The following is a 5,663-nucleotide window of genomic DNA, read 5'->3' on the forward strand; positions in this document are numbered from 1 at the left end:
AACCAGGCAGAGTTGAAGAGCCAAGGCATTTAATAAATACACAATCTACAAGTGATTCTCAAAGGCTGTTAGAATCTGTTCATTCACACATTTCTGTCTGCAAAACAGCAGATAAGGACGGTGTAAGTAAAATCCAAGAGCATATATAATCAGTGATAGCAAAGGGCATGTAGCATAGAAAGCTTACCTTCCCTAGGGCCCATCCAGCTCATGGTCACACCTTTCCTGTGCCTGTACAACAAAATATAACTTATTGAGAAAATGTATTCTACGTTTATACGTTCCAGGGTTCACCTGGGGCCTATTTAATAATGAGTATTAGTTTATTTGTAATGCTAAATTTTGCAGTTTATAGTCTAGGTGCAAATTCATAAACGTTTTTCTGATAAGCATCTTTCTTTCCGAAGCACGTACCTGGACATTAATAATCTCACGTATTGTTACACGTATTGTAGCCTAGCATTAGCTAAATTAAGTTTCTTTCTATTAGGATTTCCCTGGAACCCTCCTTGCCCCTGACCTTCCATGCTCCATTCCTTCCTTGGTTGCCTTTGACCATTCCTTCTCCATCTCTTGGCCTCCTTAATCACTCCATTTTGTTGGTCTCTATACACCTGTTACCCCTGGGGGGAGGGGATCTTCCTTCTCTCTCTAGCCTCACAACCTCTCGAGCACCAGAGCTGCATTGCCAACTCTCCCTAGACCTTTCCTCTCGCCTGTCCCCTTGGCACCTCAAACCCAATAGAATTAGTAGTAAAAGTGCCATCTTTCCCTCCCCGCCAGCTCCTGTGCCGGGTTCTGTTTCTTTGTTCAGGGGTTCATCCTCGTTCTACCATGAGGTAGAATATTCTACCATATTTCCTCACTTGAATTACTGGAATTTCATTTCAAACTCCACATGCCCAAATCTGAGCTGCTGATTTCCCACCCAAAACCTTTTCCGTACACAGTCTTCCCATCTCAGTTCGTGGCAAGTCCATCCTTGCAGTTGTTTAGGCCAAGCATCTGCCAGTCATCTCTGACTGCATTCTTTCACATCTTACGGGCTGTATCCCCAAGATACATCCAGTACCCAGCCACTTCTCACCACGTCCACTGTGACATCCTTAGTTCCAGGCCCTGGATTATCCTGAGTGGGCTCCCTGCTTCTTTCTTTCATCCTGGTCAGTTTCCAGTAGGGCACTGTGAATGAGCTTTTTAAAATGTAAATCAATTCACATTCCCACCAGCAGTGCAAGAGTGTTCCCTTTTCTCCACACCCTCTCCAGCATTTATTGTTTCTAGATTTTTTGATGATACAGCCACTATGGAGAACAGTATGGAGGTTCCTTAAAAAACTGCAAATAGAACTACCATATGATCCAGCTATCCCACTACTGGGCATATACCCTGAGAAAACCATAATTCAAAAAGAGTCATGTACCAAAATGTTCATTGCAGCTCTATTTACAATAGCCCGGAGATGGAAACAACCTAAGTGTCCATCATCGGATAAATGGATAAAGAAGATGTGGCACATATATACAATGGAATATTACTCAGCCATAAAAAGAGATGAAATTGAGCTATTTGTCATGAGGTGGGTAGAACTAGAGTCTGTCATACAGAGTGAAGTAAGTCAGAAAGAGAAAGACAAATACCGTATGCTAACATATATATGGAATTTAAGAGGAAAAAAAATGTCATGAAGAACCTAGGGGTAAGACAGGAATAAAGACACAGCCCTACTAGAGAATGGACTTGAGGATATGGGGAGGGGGAAGGGTAAGCTGTGACAAAGCGAGAGAGAGAGGCATGGACATATATACACTACCAAACGTAAGGTAGCTAGCTAGTGGGAAGCAGCCGCATAGCACAGGGAGATCAGCTCGGTGCTTTGTGACCACCTAGAGGGGTGGGATTGGGAGGGTGGGAGGGAGGGAGACGCAAGAGGGAAGAGATATGGGAACATATGTATATGTATAACTGATTATAACTGATTCACTTTGTTATAAAGCAGAAACTAACACACCATTGTAAAGCAATTATACTCCAATAAAGATGTAAAAAAAAAAAATGTAAATCAGAGTATGTCCCTCCTCTACTCCGAAAACTCCATTGTGTTCCCACTTCTCTTAGAACAGTGGTTCCCAATCAGAGGTGATTCCCCTTCTCCAAGGGACATCTGCAATGCCTGGAGACGTTTTTGGTTGTCACAAATGGAAGGAAGGTGCCACTGGTATCTAGTGGGTAGAGACCAAGGGTGCCGCTAAACAAGCTACAGTGCAAAGACTAGTCCTTTACAACAGAGTTATCTGGTCAAAATGTCAACAATGCCGAAGCTGAGAAACCCTGAGTTAGAGAAAGAGCCTTTACAATGGCCTACGTGTCTCCTTGATATGGCATCCACTACCTCTGGACCTCACCTCCTACCACCCTCTGCCTGGTTCACTCCACTCCTGCTGTATTTACCTCCTCCTCCCGCATACTAATAATCTGAATGATGTTTTCCACGTGATCGGCCACCTCTGTTGTTTGCGACTTTTCCTCCTGTCCTCCTTTTGCTCTGGGTTATTAGGTTCCTTCAAGTTACTTGGGAGCTGATCAAGACTTCAAGCTAAAGATGGTGATGATGAGTCGCCTGAGGGTCATTCTTCAAGCCTCTCCATGCAAGGCACAGTGGAGAAGGTTCCAGATTCCGAGGTCCATACTAGCAAGGCCCTGCAGCCTCTACACCTGTACTTACAAAACCCGGAACCGAGCCTGTGAGTACATGGCTGCCTGGAGAGAGCAGAAGCCTGGTTGTTTCCTAACAGTCACATGTGTTGAGTGTCTGCAGCTCTGATGTCAGTGGCATTCCAGACTGGGATTAGATGCCTTGAGAACTGAGAGTAATAACCCATTATTTCTCTGTTTGTTCAAATATGGAAAGCCTTTTTCTCCCCTAGCTTTATTGAGATATAACTGACCTAAGTCTAAGGTGTACATCATGATGATTTGATACACGTACATACTGTGAAATGATTACCACGGTACCGTGTGGAAAGGTGTTTTCTTCACCAATTTTAACTTGTTAAAATGATGTCATGCAGAAATAGGTCAAAGTCCCAAGTTTCAAATACTTTGAACCTGTTCTTTATTGTTTTTTGTTAGCAACCGTCTTTTTACTAAAATTGATCCACGGACTGCGAATTATTTCTGTGAGTCTGAACATTCTGGAATTTGCATATTCATGTTTGCAAGCAGTTCAGTAGCTTCATACTCTGGAATATTCCATCCCTCGTTACAAATTGCAGAAGAGGTGCTTCTAGGTGACCAGCTTGCCAGTGTGTGCTCCTCTGTGAACCCAGCAGATCAAGTGAGGCAGCAGATGGTCCTCCCTGACACCACGGCGCTACTGCCATGGGCGTGGGTCGTCCTGTGCTGTCGGGGTAGACTGTGCACTGCAGATGCTGCATGGCATCCCTAAGTGTCCCCTGTGGGGGTCAAGTAACCCTGGTACAGAACCCCTGAGATGATCGGAGAGGATAATGTGTGTGTTGGTGGAGACACGAGTTTAATGAAATGGTTAAGCATATCTGCTAAGTAGTTACATATTTTCCACCATTCACAGTGAATTCACAGAGTTTTCCAGTGTTGGTTTGCTTCCAGATTCTAGCTTTCTCAACTTTTCCTCCTTTACTCTCTTTGACCCTGTTTTGCACATTACAAAAGGGATTTATTAGTAATGCTAATCTAGCTAAATCTATTGCCTTGAAACTGCTTCATAAATACATTTTTACTGTAAGTTTATTTTGTTTCCTCCGATATTGACTGTGTTCTCATTAAACTGAACTCGTCTGAGTCATAATAAATTTCTGGTTGCTGGGTGCGGCTTCCTACCATCAGGCCCCCATCCTACCCGGACTGGCTTATTCTCAACACTGGCACTTTGCGGTCTAAGGCTTAAAATGGAAAAAAGTAGTCTTATTTATCTAGTTACTAAATTTTGTGTGAGTGTGAGGGCTTTCCTTATTTTCTTGCTTGTTTCTATTTACAGAAAGTATTTATTTACAGAAAGATGGAAGTAAATCCAATATGCTCGTGTCTTTAGGATAGTTTGCTCCTTTTAGTGCTGACAGAACCCAGAAAGTATTGGCTTAGGGAGGTAGGGGCTTCTCTTGATTAATTTCCCACATCAGATGAAATGTTCTTGTTTGTAACTTACTAGAAGAAACAGGTCACAGTCACCGTTTGATTTTGGTTTTCGAATATTACTCTGTCCCTCCTTGTTTCCCCCAGGAGAATATTTGGTCTTTGCTGCCCTGGGCCACTGCGCATGTCCTATTTGTATATCCTGGTCCCTCATCTGTGTAGTTGTAAAGACGATACTCATTGATTCTGGAAGCTCAGTACCCCAGCGCAAGACCCAGTACACTTGTGACCCAGAGTGACGCAAGACCCCTGAGGGTTAGTTAATGTGGAAAGTCCTTAGCTAGCGCCTGCCACACAGTGAGAACTCGGCCTTGGCAGCGACCTCTAGTACCACAGTCGTTATCATCATCACCACCTTCATCACTGTCATATGCTCAGCACCTCCCTCAGATGTCTGATCATTGTTAGGATCCGGGAGCCGAGTAGGGAGTGACTGAAGGAGGAGGCTGCGGCGAATTTAGAAACAGCATTTCACTGGGGCCTGTGCCCTGTGCTCTGCCTTCACTCTGCACCATCCCTCTCTCCGAGGAATCACTGGCGTCAACTCAGACTGCTGTTGGCTGTGATCTCAAGTGGCAGACAGTAAATGTTGACAGTCCTAACCCTGCAGACTGGTGATATGATAAAATAAAGATGAAAGCCTGCATCTATTACCCACGATGAAAATAAAATCACTTTCATTTCTTGTATCATCTAGTGAAATTTAGCCTAAATTTCTGTCACATAAAAAAGATTTAGGGTTTCCGGGCGGCGGGGACGGAGGTGGGCTTGGCGGGCCGCACGGCCTCGGGGCCGGAGCTCGGGTTCCCCGCCCGCCCCAGCGCCCGCCGCAGGCCGAGCCCCGCGCCCCGCGCCTCCATCCTGGGTCGCGGTGGTCGCAGAGGTCGTTTGTGTTTGGGGGGCGGGGCTGCGGCGAGGTTCCGGCGCCTCCGCAGAGCACCTCGGGTCTGGGGCTGGGGGCGCCCGCGGCTTGCTATGCTCTCCGCACCCTCCCGGCTCTGCAGCCTCGAGAACACGGCTAGGCAGCAGTAGTTTAATGGGGAGTTGGCCTGCTGGGAACTACGGGCCTGCTGGGGTCTCAGTTCTTGGCTGGCCCCGGAACACGAGGTTGCCAGGCGTGTGACGGCAGCAGGTAGCAAGCAGTGAGCCGCTGGTGCGGTGATGAGCAGGAAAGGAAGGACACTGGCTGTTGGCCTGTGAACCTGGGCAAGAAGGACCAGCCAACACAATCCAGACCAAGGTCCGTGGGCCCAGCTCGGTCCTGTGCGGCTGGTCAGTGGAACAGACCTGCAGGTGTGGCTCTTGTCACCCTAGGACTGGCTTCGGGACAGATCCTGCTGATGAGCCCAGGGCACCACTCTCAGCTCTCCAAGAGAGTGCGCCTGAGTGGAGCCAGGGCGGTGTGCACCACTCAGCACGGCCGCCCTGCGTGTCCAGTCTGCTGGCAAGGGCAGTGGGGAGCCGGGGCAGGTCATGGCCCTGTGAATGTC

Source organism: Phocoena sinus, chromosome X, assembly GCF_008692025.1.
Source record: "Phocoena sinus isolate mPhoSin1 chromosome X, mPhoSin1.pri, whole genome shotgun sequence".
Lineage (NCBI taxonomy): Eukaryota > Metazoa > Chordata > Mammalia > Artiodactyla > Phocoenidae > Phocoena > Phocoena sinus.